This window comes from Schistocerca serialis, unplaced genomic scaffold, assembly GCF_023864345.2.
Source record: "Schistocerca serialis cubense isolate TAMUIC-IGC-003099 unplaced genomic scaffold, iqSchSeri2.2 HiC_scaffold_1363, whole genome shotgun sequence".
Taxonomy (NCBI): Eukaryota; Metazoa; Arthropoda; class Insecta; order Orthoptera; family Acrididae; genus Schistocerca; species Schistocerca serialis.
The window spans coordinates 6,857,096-6,873,550 of record NW_026047584.1 but is presented as its reverse complement, the minus strand read 5'-3'; positions in this window follow the sequence as shown (position 1 = coordinate 6,873,550).

Below are 16,455 nucleotides of genomic sequence, written 5' to 3'. Positions count from 1 at the left end.
TTTGACAAAAATATCTGCATAACATGCCAGGGTTTAAATCCTGGAGCAGCATAAAAATTTTCATTATGCTTTTTCGAGCTCTTGTGTTAACACACCTAACTGCTACTAGAAAATGATTTTGATTTCTAACATACATTCATTTGTTGTGAACAATAATGATGTCAGAAAATTCTGACTTCCAGTAAGGTACAAAACTATTCAGAACAGCATTTCAAGTTTTCGCATATCTCCCTAGTAACTGGTGGAAAATTATTTAATAATTAATGTCTCCTCAAATAAGCTCACATCTTGCTGCAAGAAATCGGTGTTTAACATCCATTTTCACTAGAAAACAATGGTGATTGATTGGTGCTGGGTTCAAATCCTGGGAACCCAGGAAAAATTTAACCATCTCATTTCATGTTCATACATATCACTGCTACTGAAAAAATTAAACATGTAACTTTTGATTCTAATTAGTTAACAAACTAATTAGGTGCTGAGTTTCAATTGAGAACTTTGTCATGTCATGTCATTTCAATTTTGTTACTTGTGAATGAAACATAATTTAATACCTCATCTGGTTGGTTAATAGGAACAAGGGTTTTTGGACAAGAGTCCCAGTCCAGTATAAAGATTTTCATCATGTAATTTCATGTGCAGATTCACTAACTGATAGTAGTAAAATGAGGTGTATCACATTTCTTTATGCCTAGTCAGCAATGACGAATGGTCCTGTGTTAGTTTCGGTCAGCCACACAAGCTTTCCTTAGTATGCATTGCCTACAGATAATGGGTTTCAATTCATATGCAGAATAAAATGGTTGGTCATGCATATTAAACTTCAACCAAATTTGCAGCTAGCTTGTCACATGTTTTACTGTCACTTTATGTGAGAAGACAAGGGTGATATGTGAGCTGCACGTAGATGCACATACCATCATGAATACTGTGGAGTTACTAGTGATACATTGTTGATGGTGAGGGCTTCAAGGAAGCAACAGTTAACATATGGTTGGAAAATCTTGGAGGAATGAGAACTACTTCACTGCTGAATGTCAAGATTCCAGATATTTTTCAAAAATATTTAATTGAAAAAGATTCAGTGTTGGTAAAGGGTTATGGAACAGTTTGTGTGTCTGAATTATGTCCTTCACTTGTCTTAAATACTAATGAGAATGATATATTTTTGAAATGTCACTGATTACAATAATTGATAGACTATAAGCGTTAAGGACTGTCTCATACCTAAAAGGTGTTAGCTGATATTTATAGTATTATATTATTAGTGTAAATCAGGAGTTAATACTACACATAGCAGTGTCCCTTAGTGGACAGTTGTGGTAATCAGTTTTCATAGGCAAATGACTGTACCGAAAAGAGATTACGGAACTGTACAACAGTTACATTATGTGGACTGCAGTTCAGGTTGTTAGGACATGTTTGAGCACAATTATACAGTTTCATAGCTTTCACGGATTCCAATTAATACTTGAAATTATTCCTCTGAAACACCCACTGCTTTTTGCCGACCACTGCTTTTTGCCGACCACTGCTTTTTGCCGACCACTGCTTTTTGCCGACCACTGCTTTTTGCCGACCACTGCTTTTTGCCGACCACTGCTTTTTGCCGACCACTGCTTTTTGCCGACCACTGCTTTTTGCCGACCACTGCTTTTTGCCGACCACTGCTTTTTGCCGACCACTGCTTTTTGCCGACCGCTGCTTTTTGCCGACCGCTGCTTTTTGCCGACCGCTGCTTTTTGCCGACCGCTGCTTTTTGCCGACCGCTGCTTTTTGCCGACCGCTGCTTTTTGCCGACCGCTGCTTTTTGCCGACCGCTGCTTTTTGCCGACCGCTGCTTTTTGCCGACCGCTGCTTTTTGCCGACCGCTGCTTTTTGCCGACCGCTGCTTTTTGCCGACCGCTGCTTTTTGCCGACCGCTGCTTTTTGCCGACCGCTGCTTTTTGCCGACCGCTGCTTTTTGCCGACCGCTGCTTTTTGCCGACCGCTGCTTTTTGCCGACCGCTGCTTTTTGCCGACCGCTGCATTTTGCCGACCGCTGCATTTTGCCGACCGCTGCATTTTGCCGACCGCTGCATTTTGCCGACCGCTGCATTTTGCCGACCGCTGCATTTTGCCGACCGCTGCATTTTGCCGACCGCTGCATTTTGCCGACCGCTGCATTTTGCCGACCGCTGCATTTTGCCGACCGCTGCATTTTGCCGACCGCTGCATTTTGCCGACCGCTGCTTTTTGCCGACCGCTGCTTTTTGCCGACCGCTGCTTTTTGCCGACCGCTGCTTTTTGCCGACCGCTGCTTTTTGCCGACCGCTGCTTTTTGCCGACCGCTGCTTTTTGCCGACCGCTGCTTTTTGCCGACCGCTGCTTTTTGCCGACCGCTGCTTTTTGCCGACCGCTGCTTTTTGCCGACCGCTGCTTTTTGCCGACCGCTGCTTGAAACATAACATTGATAGTAGAATGTAGAAGATATTCAAACCAAAGAGTAAACAAAATAGGGACAAAAGAGCAAATAGTAAATATAAAAGTGTCAGTGTTACAAAATAGAAAATAACGTAAAAGTTATAATTATTACTGTCCTGTTTGTGCCAGTGATACCAAGGATTGGTCTGCACTCCTCATTTGGCATGCGTGAATACTGTTTTGTTGGTTGTTGGCAGATGAGTAGTAATCACTGGTTGCCACTTATTGTCCACCCTCATGCTTTGTTGAAAATTACTCTTTTCTGATGCCAGGATCTTCGTTCTTCCTGAAAACTGGTTTAATGCCGTCGGGCAGTATTGTGACTGTAGTTCCATTCGTGTCAGTGTGGTACTTCTCATCTATGTGCATTAACACAATGCATTGGCTGTCATACCAGTGACTCTTGTGGTTTAAATACAGCTTTGTGGTAGTAATAAAAGAAAAGCTATTTTACAACTTCCCAATTGTGTGTCTGTTGTGGTAGCTTGTAATGGACATATTGGAGTTCACAATTGCCATTAAATTCTGGTGCTTTGAAGGCATAGTCCAGTACATTGCCAAAAAATTCTTGTCATAGTTGCAGGTTTTGGGGCAGATACATGCAACTACTGTAAAGAAACATACAGTATTCTGTCAGATGTGACAGAGACCTCGACTCCTGACAGTTAGGAAATCTCGGAAAAGTATTTATAGATTTATGTGTTGTTTGTGCTAATAGCCACTGTCTGGAATAGAGACTGTAATATGTGTCGGTGATTCACCCACCCTTGTTCTTCATTGGCCATCAATCAACTGAGAACATTTGACTTAATAATTATCCATTTTGGTATTTGATAGTTATTTCTCTTATTACCGTTGTGACACCGTTGTTCCCGAAGCAAACCTAAAAAGCTTATAGTCCAAAAGATTCAGGTTGTAGATCTCGTGTAGCTCAGTTACTGAGCCATTTTCTTTGCTGAAGAGTCACTGGTTTCTTCACTACTGGAAAATTCTGGATTGCTTTTGCACTTAATGGAGGGTAACTTCTTTAAATGAACATTTTATGCCAATTAACTGATTACTCGTTCATTTATTGCATACAGATTTTTCACACTTCTAACACAATTAACAAACTTTTACAACTGTTGAATGAGACGAATAGGTAGCGCTGTGGTGTCTCTTTACTTTGAGCTCTGATTGACTTGATTCAAGCACAGTCTTTCCTCCAAATCATTCCTTTCTTTTGCTAAATGGAGGGAACTCAATTTCTGTATCATTTTTGTCCTAACCTTTATTTCTTTTTGTCTCTGTTTGCTGTAAAGCAAAATCTGTGTACAGTCAAATTTAATAGATCCTAATAATATATAGTTTTGGGTATATGCATCCTTTCCAATTCAGGTTTCAAGCAGATTGCAGCTGAACTTTAGATCTCTTCTTAAGACACCCACTATTCACTTTACACTTAGGTGTATATTTGTATATTATTTGTATGTTAGTAACCAGCTTGAGAGGTCTTAAGAGTCTCATCTCTGCTGCCTGGCAATTAGAATTTGACCCATACATTAGAACTGGTTCTGGCATCATAATATAAGATTTTAATGCTGTGTCTTTTCTAACATTTTTGAGGGGAGTGTGGTTTTTTTCTTTTTTGTTCTTACTAGTTACTGGAATTTTTGCAGTTCGTATTCTTGATCAGTGTGTCTGATGTACATGAGATGTCACATCAACTTCATAAATGACGCTGTGTGTGCACATGCTTTTAAGTGTTCCTTACCGTTAAATGTGATGACTTTATTTTTACCTTCATCATCGTTTGCCACCTTGGGCGAGGAAGAAAATGGCCTCTCTGTAATTTATGTTCAGAGACAGCTATATTTATTTGATCATCTGCAAACAGGAGTGTATATTTATATCTTTATTATTAAGCTTATAATATTACACTTCTTTATCTTGTAATGACTTTGATGTCGTCTGTGTATATATTAAATAATGTTGGTGATAACGGACATTCTTGACTCGTTCTTTGACAGACGTTTCTCAAAGATGGACTTCCTTTTTGTACTTTCTACATCTACATCTAAGTCTACCTTGGTACTCTGAAAATCACGTGTAAGTGCATGGGAGAAGGTTGAGAGAACCAACCTTACAATAATTCTGTTATTTTAATCACTAACACTGCACTAAAAAAAGAGAAGTCAAACCCTATATCGTTCCATGTCAGCTCTTATCTCCCTTATTTTATTATGATAATTGTTTCTCTCTAAGTAGGTTGGCATCATGAAAGAATTGCATATTTGGAGGAGAAAGTTGGTGATTGAAATTTCTTGAATGATTCCACTGCAGCAAAAAAATGCGAATTTGTGTATGTCAGTGACATACTCTCCTCTATTTTGTGATGATACCAAATGAGCTGCTGTTCTTTGAACATTCTCGGTGCACTCTGTTAATCATATCTGGTACGGATCCCAGACTGCACTGAGGTACTCCAAAAGAGGATGGACAAGTGTTGTGTAGGCTTCTCTTTAGTAGATCTGTTACATTTTCTAAGTATTCTGAATCTAAAACACAGTATTTGGTTTTCTTTCCCCACAATGTTTTCTATGTGTTTTTGACAATTATAGTTGTTCAAAATTGTATTTCCTAGGTATTCTAACTGTCTCTCGGCAGATGAGAGGAAGGCTTTGTCCATATTGTCGCTAGCAAAGTCGTCCGTACAACTGGGGCGAGTGCTCTATCGTATATCGAGACCTGCCTTGTGGTGGCGCTCAGTCTGCGATCACACAGTGGCGACACGCGGGTCCGACATGTACTAAATGGACTGCGGCCGATTTAAGCTACCACCTAGCAAGTGTGGTGTCTGGCGGTGACACCACATTACACTTATTAGATTCTGGGATATACCATTCGTTTCTAAAATTTCCCATAATTCCTCACAATTTACTTTTATTCATTTGATCAAAAGCTTTTGCATATTCAATAAATGTTATGTTTGTCGGGTGAGAAATGGGTTACAGACAGTATGACAGCTTATCAGTTACACAGCATAGAGATGTGTTTTCCACATCTTTTATTAGTAAGCACATATGCATAAAAAGTGTAAGGGTTATGAGCATGCAAGGCATACTAACTCCTGCTGTCTCACAGGGAGGTTATCCTTATGCATCGTATACAGTGTCAGAGATGTTATGCTGCCACAGAGGCCCTGCCTCCCCTCCCACCTCAGTGCGGAGCTTGTGAAAAGGTGTTGCCACAGGACATCGTCTGACGGAAGTGATGTAGATAGCTGTATGATGTTGAATTCAGTGAAAGAAATGTAATATCAGCAAAGTGCACCAAGGGATGCAGCCAGCCAATATTGGTGGTGCAACAAATGGGTTGCTTCCGATGGCATTAGCATATATGTCATTAATTATTGACTGCTCAGTGGCAGCATTTGAAGAGGGAAGCATGTTGGAGGTATTGCCTTGCATTGTTGTGTCCACAGGAGGCACTGCAGGGCCTGCCAGGTTGGTGGTGATGGTTGTACCATCTGCTGAGAAATGGGAGCTGAGTCCTGCCGTGTCGACTTCTGGTGGGACAAGAGTGGTGTGCCTAAAACTGTGAGAGTGTGCTCACTACCAACCACCTATATGTGTAGGTAGCAGCAATTGTGAGGTCATTATCGTGAAATGTTACGTATGTTAATAGGCAGAAAATTGTGCAGAATCGCACACTTCCGGAAATTTGTTAATGGTTGCATAGGAGGTGGCGGGTCAGAGTGTATCGTTTGAGATGAGAACACTAAAGTCCATGCCAGTTTAAGGCAGTTCACCAACACTGTTGTTTATTTTCCAACAATTGTGATATCAAAACTGTTTGAATCTTTTTTTTCAGTATATTCCTGTAAACATTGATTGTAAGACCGGTTTCACTTAGTCAGTATGTAGTCTAATATGAGAACATGTGACCAGGTCCATATGAATAAAAAGTTAATTATGTCATGTGATGGGATGGGCAGTGGCACATGCATGTTTTTCTTATGTGCACACACATGTGTGACCTAACCTGATCGATTGGGACTGTTCTTTGTTCTGCAAATTCAGTGGATAGAAGGAGGAATTTGTGGTAAAGTACTTCTGCAAGTGATGTGTCAAGGTCATATTTATGTGATGTGTGAATGCAGAGGAGAACCCATGAAAAGGCCTTCACGCATGATACTGAGTGGCACAAGAGAGCAGCTTTCATTGTCCAATGACACAATTACACGAGGTCATTGGATTGGGTGTAGTACGCAGTTGTTTCAAATTGTTGGCATCCACATATGTCGCACAAGTTATTGAAGAGTTTGAATTCAAACTCCTCACCCTGGTCCAATTTTAGAGGCCAGGCAGCTGAATCTGGCACTGTAACTACTGGAAAAAGCTTTTTCTACTGTCTCTAGTGATATGTCATAAATGGGCACACACCCCATCCAATGTGTTATGTGATCTATCATTGAGGGACTGTAATGGCAACCATGTGATTCAGAAGTAGCTCTACAATGTCAATGTGCTGCTACTGCCCTTTGGAATCGAGAATATACCAAAGGGGGCTGAGCATGACAGCCAGTTTTTGCCTTTGGCACAATCCTTTTTAATGTCAGAGCAGACAAACCATTATGTGATGAGCCACACAGTAGAGCACACTCCCAGATGTGCAAGGTTGTGGAGGAGGTCAAAAATGATAATGCAATACATTCTGGAACAACTGGTCAATGTCCATAAAGCAAGATAGATGGGCACAGGAGAAACTTCTCGGGCAGCTTGTGAGCCATTTGGTGAAATCAGTCACAAACTCCATACCAGCTGGTTTGGAGGTGGGGCAGTTGATTGCCCGGCTTCTGTGGGCAGTTTGAACTCATGTGCCCTTTTATTCCACACTGAGAGCAATAAGGTGCATGGCAGCATGGCATGCCTTTTGGCAGCATTGAAATGCCTGCTCATATTTCAAAATTGGATGCAGCTGTTTGTCCAGGCATGTCGAACTGGCAATAAAATGCACTACCTCCTCCTGCATCATCACAAGTCATGTGGCATCATACAATGAGGCGGGTGATGCTATTTATACCACACCTCCCACATAAAGGTCGATTCCTTGTATAAATATGTAAGTTGACCGGGCTTGCACTTGCTCAATTAATACCTCGTTATGTGCGGGATCTAAAAGCAGTGTGTAAGTGCAGCAAGCCACAGTGCAGATTCACTCAGAAAATGCTTCTACATCCTCCCCTTGCTTCTGGCAGAGGGTGGATGACATGTCCCTGTAATAGCAAGTGTCACGTCTGTCCGAATACCTTTCTATCAACCCAGCTTCTAACTTGTTGAAAGAGGTGGTGTCTCAATCGGTGTGCACCGATTTAGTATCGGTGTGGCATCATCAGAGAATTTCGGGTGGAATACATACCATAGGAAATCTTCTGGCCAAGAGCAAGCATGGCCTGTATCTTGGACAGTTTGCAGAAAGGAGTGTATTTGTCCATTGGGTTTCCAGGAAAATATCAGGATAAAATTGACTGAAGGGAAACTGTTAGCCCAGGTTCCAATGTATGGCTGGGGTACTATGCTACTGCAGGTGCTTGCAGCTGTCATTTGCAGTGCAGCAGGGTGTGTTTCTAGCACACTTAAATTGGCAGACTGGGTTTGAGCCAATTTTTGGCACTCTTCCATTAATTTTATCTTCCATAATAGTAACTTATCAATTTCTACTTGGAGGGCAGCTACTGTCTCCGGTTCTCCCATAGGTGGGTAGTTGTCTTTGCCAGTGGAGGTACAATGAGTTTGAGGCATAGTTACAATGTTAGGGCACCAAGAGCTCACTGGGAACTTTACAATTGGAGCGCGAAAAGAAAGTGCCTATATTGGATGGGACGACAGTGTAGCTGACAGCATGGAGGTGGTTGCGTGGAAAATTGAAGCGACAACCTTTCAGAAGTTGTGAAGTGGTGCACTAGGTGATGGCAGTAGGAATTGACAGTGAAGGTGACGTCAGCTGTGTCGGCAGCCAGGTGCTGTGTCTGTTAGCAAGGTAGAACATGTGACTATACTGCGGCATGACGTGGAAGGCGGCTTCCTGCTGCGTAGCGTAGCCTCAGACTGCTTGGGGCAGCCGCAGCATGGCAACTGGTGGAGATGTGAAGTGAGGCACCCAGCCATGCGGCCTGGCATTCTCTGTGGCAGCTGCTTGGGAAAAGGTGCCAATATGGCAGAACGCTGTGTGGTGAACCACAAATGCATGTACTTGTTATCGCATGGCGCATCTGGCACATCAAGCGTGAAGTATTGCTGGCAGCTTCATTAGGTATGGCTGGTTAAACTTCAAATGAGGCGGGCCTAGCAGTGATCTATCCCACTTCTGACACCAGTTGTTAAAGCATCAGGAATGGCCAGGAGTGGAAACCTGTAGGCATGAATGTTCAATGCCATAAACAGGCAGGCCTAGAGAAGCTGCTGGAACTGAATGATTTACCGCCCAAGACAGCAAGAGAGGTGGGCATCTGATAGGTTCAGAAGCTGCCAGCAGAAGACAGCAAACAGTATGTCTGCTCCCAGCAGCTGGCCACAGTAACACTCCCACTTGACCACTTCCAACCTCCCTATTGGTAGGCCAGATCGTAAGACAGGCAGTTCAATAGCGTTACCTTGTCAGCAACATGTGAACTTAGCTGCTGATGGTTGAACATGTGAAATACAGAGTGGTTCTATCTGGTTCTGGGCAACGTGACTGAGATGCTGCAACTAGCCACAAGGCAGAAAACACTGACGAACATAAAGTGGAAAATAAAACCAGATTTTTATGCAAATAGATCCATTCAGTAATGGACCCCACTGTACACTATCAATAAATTTTAGTCTACAGGGCATGTAGAGTAACTCATAGAGCAAATGATGTGATTATAGCATTTTTTGGTATGTCTTTGTCTGCCACCTGAATTTGTTGATAAGCTATTTTGCAACTGACAATGATGGCAATTTTTTTCCCAGCCAAGACTTAAGAAAAATGTACAAATTGGGAATGGGATCACTGTCAATGATTCTATGGGCATCGACATAGTGGTAGTCACTGTGTAGGCACAAAGTACCATTCTTTGTAGAAACTAGTTCAATTGGGGAGGGCTGAACACTGTTTGATGACATGACTTTACCAGCTCACAAACATTCTTCTGCCACATCCTTAGCCACTTTGTTTGTAGGGAACTAGCCAGTGGTGCCAGCAGCAGATAGGGGGACCTGGTGTGATTATAATGTGGTGGACTGCACTGTCCATATGGCAAGAATTGTATGTGGTTTAATGGGTGAGTGTGTAAGTCCAGGAAGTGGGGCATGATGTGATTTATCATTGCTGTTAATGTTACATGGCACTGTATCAGGTGTGCAAATGAGCAGGGATTTGTGGCACTTCAGTAACTTCAGAAGTGTCCATAGTAGTGGTGCCATTGCACTGGTCAGTGGCGAGATGACAAAGGCTTTAGAGATGCCGTTGGGCTGCATGCGGTGATGAGGTGGCATCCACAATTCATCTCCATAGTTGTTTGTTCATGAGTCACGTAACCCCATTGTCATGATGGTAATGACGAGTACTTGGCTGCCCTTAAGAGAAGCTGGTTGAAAAGTGCTTTGCATTGAAACTTCAGGTTGAGTTGTGTGTTGAGCATCGGCAGTATAACTGAGGGCTTTGTAGTGCCAGCAGTTAGTGTATTACTGACCACACCACAGGTGGCCTTCCGGCTGCACCATGATAATAGGAGTGTTAAAGCCCCTGAGGGCTTGGCATTTGGTTGCTGGGTACAGTATTGGCAGCCCCAGATTTCTGATCTGCGAACTGGTAAGCAACATCAGTCCTCTGTTATTGTAAGCTGTGGGCACACTTCAGGCACCACCACCTGGACCCCTACAACAAATCCCTCAACCTCGAGGTGTGCTACGTGCTGACAAGGTGAATGAGTGTTCAGGTCAAACAGTTTCAAGTGGGCAACCTCTGGGGCACATGCCACCCCCGCCAGGGGTATAAGGATTGTTCAGGCATGCAGGGCTCTGCCTGGGTTGATAATTGTGTTCCTAACATCTCGTGGGATCCCTCAAGAACATTTTCATGAACTTGCAACTACCAATGTGATGGGTGTATAGTCATGTAGTACTTAAACCCACTCATCTGTAGGAGCTCGATTGGTCAATCCTCCCAAAAAGAAGCCTCAGAATTATAGAAATAGGGCACTAGTGTGTCATAACACATTAATTGTAATAAAGAGAACAGGGGCAATATTTGAAAAGGTCTCCACTTTCTATATTCGCATGGTGTTGGAAGGTATTGCTGGGTCCCAAAAAGTATTAAATGACTTTGTAATGGAACACTTCCGGATGAAACTTTTAATTCAAACAAAGTGTCTGACCTTCTGGGATGTAATCCTTAGTGACTACCCAGTTGAGGCTGAGTTGCATACCACCCTTAACTTTAGGAAGGCATGGTTACCTACTCAGATATGATTGGAGGTGGACCCCATGGAGTTCCATGAAGTATGGAAAAATATGGACATCACAGAAGTGCAGAACTATATGAGAAGAGTCAATGGAAAATTGGAAAAATCTGCAACTTTCTTTCTAACCTTTAGTAATGCAGAGTTACCTGAACATATTCTTGCAGGCTATATCTGTTGTATTGGCAGAAGAGCCAACGCCGTGTTACTAGAGGAGGCCAAAATGCACTTATTTTAGCTCACGCAGGATGGTGTGAGGGGGGAAGAACTATGCTGACGTGAGGTCTGGAACATGACAAGGAATTAGAATTCAGAAAGCGGATGTAATTAGTTTGGTACTTAACTTTAATCCATTTATGATGAATGTCGCTCTTGACTGTATATGAGTCACAATAATATCTGTTCAGAAGACATAGTAACTGAATATGGCGCCTTGCTAGGTCGTAGCAAATGACGTAGCTGAAGGCTATGCCAAATTGTCGCCTCTGCAAATGAGAGCGTATGTAGTCAGTGAACCACCACTACTAAAGTCAGCTTTATAACTGGGGCGAGTGCTAGGGAGTCTCTCTAGACTAGGCCTGCCGTGTGGCGGCGCTCGGTCTCCAATCACTTATAGTGGCGACATGCGTGTCCGACATATACTAATGGTCCGCGGCCGATTTAAAGGCTACCACCTAGCAATTGTGGTGTCTGGCGGTGACATAACAATATCCATCTTGGTTTTGCGCATTCATTCCTACTGCAGTGTGATGCTTCAAATGTCAGAGATTTGGTTATACCTATATGGGATGTAGTGGGAGTGTTACATGTGTCAATTGTGGAGGTTGACCTCGTAAATCAGACAAAACTTTCACATTTCCTCCAAAATGTGTAAACTGCGCTGGGGATCATCCAGTGTGGAGCAGAAAGTGTGAGGTTTACAATGAGGAAAGGAAAATCCATGAGTTGAAAGTGAAGAGACACATACCCTATGGTAAAGCTCAAAAACCTTTAAAACCTTTCAAACCTTTGCAACCCTTTGCAACCTCCAGTTTGTGCTACTTCTGTGGCGTCGGCCCTTAAGACGCCAATCACCAAGTGTGATGCCTGCACTCAAACTAGGACCACCGGTTCAAGTAGGAGCACGTGCACTTGTCTGTATACCTGTGTGGGAAATGCTACATTTAAAACAGAAGTCATTAAGAAGCCATTGGCAGTGGGCTTATCACCTAAGCCACATATCACTGCCAAACATCAGAATCCTACTAAGCAGGCCCCTCATCTCAAGCAATCACCTCCTCCCATAAGTAAACCAAAAGTCCTTCAAAAATTAGTTCCAACTCATAGAATGTGGTGGTTAAACCTTTTGATTGGCGAGCTCACTCCCTCTCTTATGGGGACTATGCTTTTGAGGGTATGGACTTCCAATTGGAGGAACCAGAAAGCTGTGAACAGAATTGGCTAACATTCCCACCTGACATACCAGATAAATCACCACCTCCAGGGTAGAAAGAATAGGACAACCGTCACTGAACAGTGGCTCCCACAAGGATTTCTGTGGTGCAGTGGAATTTAAATAGATTCCTACCACATTTGGAAGAATTACAGCTCCTGGTCCAGGAGAAACCACCAACATACCTGCATTATGGGGTTACCACCCCTACAATAAGGACGATATTACTGGAGACAGTGCTAAAGGTGGAGTGGCTGCTGTAATTGACAGATGCCACTCTCCTGTCCCTCTTACCACTGCCATACAAGCAGTAAGTGTGTGTGTTCTAGCACCCTTTAATATCACAGTGTGTTCTTTGTATCTCCCACCTAATGATGCTCTCGGAACAGATGCACCGATAGAAGTCTTCCAGGCACTCTCACATCCAATTCTCCTATTGGGGGACTATAGTGCACACAATGTACTGTGCATCTCGACTACCACTTGAGACATCTGCATTCTGAATGTAGGTCAGATGGCACTTTTCCACAACTACAGAGTCTTTATCAGCCACTGACTTTGTTTTTGTTGCCCAGCTAGTGCAGACTCTGTTCAGTGGGAAGCAGGTATGGATTTACATTGTAGTGTTGACTTCCCAGTATGTATCTGTCTGCTGACAAGGACAGTGGCTGATAGAGACCACAAGGATTATGGCTGATACAAAGTTCAAATTTAATGCAGTACAGTCAACAGGCTATTTTAAAACAGAAGGACTGTACACAGGAGATGGTGACCCTTATCAATGGACTACCACAGAGTCCATCCCCCGGTCTTATAACCATCTCACACGATGACCTGTAGGTTGTTGGAATGATGACTGTTGATTGGCAATCATGACCAGACAAACAGAGCTACAGAACTTATCACTGTCCAACTATAGAAACCCTTCAAACTTTCAGATCTGTGAGAGAACATGTGAGGCGAGTGATAAAAGAACAGAAGAGGGCTTCCTGAAAGGAATTTCCAACTTCCTTGACTTCCATTTATTGGTCCACTTCCACTGTGGAAGTTTGGGACTCACTAAGGCAGATTTCAATCAAGGGCAGTACTCATACCTTCAAATTTGTCAAATAATGGGGCCTTGGTGGACATGTCAGACGGCATGTTCAGGTTTTAGCTGAACACTTTTCTACTGTCACTACATCATCCAGACTAGCTCCTGCTTTTCAGGTGTTCTATTGGACTGTGGAGATGATGAAGCTCAAGTTGTTGTTGCATAATGGGGAAGTCTACAACCTTCCATTTGCCATGTGGGAACTGGAACTAGCTTTGTCTGGAGCTGGAGACACTGCTCCAGGAACTGGTTAGATCCATTATGCCATGCTTTATCTGTGCCCTGAAGTGAAAGGACATCAATTAAAAGGTTTCTTGTCTGTTCAGAGTTGCATAGTGCACTACAAGCACTTCCCCAAATGGAACTAGCTGATCAGTTAATTCAGCTCATCTGTGACTTCTTACAGGAGGTCCAGCACTGTGGCAAGGACGTGATTGTTTGCTGCGTACCTGGTCACACTGGGATACAGTCAAATGACATGGCTGACAAAGCCGTCAAGGAAGTATGTCAGAATGGTGCTGCCTGTCAATGTCCCATCCCGTTGAATGCCATCATCTAGTTTTCTGATTGATGCATCGTGTCAGTGGACACTGAATGTTTGATGTTAGCCTTTCTGCTGGAATGAGGTTCTGCTTACCAGGTTGCACGATGGGCATAGCCGTTTAACCCGTGGCTTCCTTCTCTGGTGAGAGGATCCATCACTGTGTGAAGTTTGTGGTGTGCCACTTTCAGTTCAGTGTAGTTTGACAATGTGTGTCATATATACTGATTGTAGGGCAGCCGTGAATCTCGATGGAGATCTGCCCACCATCCTCGCCGATACTGGTTCCAGTGTTAAGAGTGGTGAAGTTTTGTGAGCTGACAAAGCTCATCCCTCAATTGGTGTGGAAGGGAGAGAGACTTTAAAACATTATAAAGTGCTCCACATGTGGAGACGGCCTTTGTCCCCACCCATGAGATTGGCATGCTGACTTTCCATCAGGGTGTTGACAAATGTGATGTTGAGCAGCCCTCATCTCAAATAACCACCACCACCATCATCATAAGGAGTGCACCATTTAAATCTGGCAGTAGAAGTTATTGCTGTAGGAAGTAAACTCGAATGGCTGGTTTAACTTTCTCTGGCACTAGGAATGTCAGAAGAGTTTCTGTATCTGTGCCGTGTAGTGTGCGATGGTGATCAGTCATTGGCCACATACATTTGTAGCAGTGATGGCAACAGTGTAGCAGGTGTGAGAGCAGGTGGTAGAGTGCTCACTTACTATGGTGTCAGTGAGGAAATACACATGCAGGCACCTGTTTTGGACAAATAGTTGGAGACCAACTGCCCGTCAAAATGCTCTGTCAGTACTGTTTCGTTGTGCTGTGTAGAGGTGGCTCATTAATGAAGATCAGCCTGATTTCAGGTCACCGTAGAAGTTTCGGTAGGCGTAGGGTTGCCTGCAGCCCAATGAATGCTGCCCAAATCTTGTGGGGAAACTGGCAGTAGCATAGTTTTGTTTTGGGTGTGGAAACAGATGGTGCACTTGCTCAGTGCAGCTTATTTTATATGCAGTCATGACAGTGGCCATTTGGGAGGGTGACACTCAGCTGTCATGTTTGGTGATTTCTGTCTGCTGGATCTGTGAAAGGTGCTCAGGGTGGTAGATACGGGGGACGTGGTAGAGTTGGGGTGAGTCCAGCCGCCATTAGGCTCTCTGTGGCTGTGCAGTGTCATGGCAGCTCATCCAGGATCGTGCGTAATTGGTTTCAGGGCAGGTGTACTGCACGTTTACTGCTATGTTCCACTGTCTGTTGTCAATTAGAATGCAGTGTTGTGATAGTGCTGCATTTCGTCAGCCAGTCGTAGTTTAAGCTCCAGTGTTGCCTCCTCATGCACTACTATTGCTGCTTGTACGTTTTCTGGGAATATTTGGAGCCTAAGTGTCCATGAGACATGATCATATACGAGTGTTGGGTTAATTGGAATTTGCATGTGGTGCCAGGACAAAGACAGTATGCTACTGTCTAAAGAAGTCACTTTGATTAGGAAATGTAGCTGCTGCTCTTGGGTCCATGTTAGTCTGTGTAGCACTGGTGTCTCAGCAGACTTGCTTGTGTGAGAGGCCAGATGTCCAAAGGCAAGTCGCTAATAAGGTCTGCACTGTTTCCCAGGTGGTTAAGACAAGTGGTGAACTTCTCGTCATCTGCAATGGTGCCACTCGCTGACATCAAATGCTCACGGAGGGCAAAACACCTTGCAGGAGAAAAACGGTAGTTTAGGATGGTGGTGGATGATGTGATGGTTGTCAGTGGTTACAGTGTAAGGCACCGCTGTGAGATGGGCATGGCGCGATGCTGGATTTGGAGGAGTGTCAGTGTGTGCGGCAGGCAGGAAACGTGCCTTTACATAGGGCTGTGCATGATGAGGTGGATCATGTGTCAGTGCAGATAGTGTCAGCATCACAAAGCAATGTGTGTGGAACTCACATGGTTGTTCGAAGTGTATTTGTATGTCAGTGAAATTCTGGGGCCAAGTTGGTAGATAGGACATTTCCTAATGTCCGGTGTCTGAGACGGTGGGAAATGTGTGTCAGGGTGCACGTGATATCCTCGTGTAGCCCATTTAGTATCCATCAGCACTGTGTGTGTCTCTTGGAGTTTGTGCAGATGTGCAGTCATTGATGGTGTGGCTGCCGTGGGTGTGACATAACCCAAACAGGGAACCAGAGCTATCTGACCTTGCCGAGACAAGGTCACGAGAAACGTATTTTCGGAGGATGTAGTTGCTTTTAGTGCTGGTTGTGGGTGGTTCAAATGGAAAGCACACTGCTGGATCAGAAGCGAGATGGTTGTGAGGCCCAGTGTGGCTGGGATATGAGTGACTTTATAGTATCTCTCGCGGAACTCATGATTAGTCACAATGGGTGGCACAGGATTTGGAAAATTGGAATGCCCATGTACTGAAATGTGATGTAAACCTGGATCCTGCAGTCTGTTGGCAGATAGGTGATGAAACAG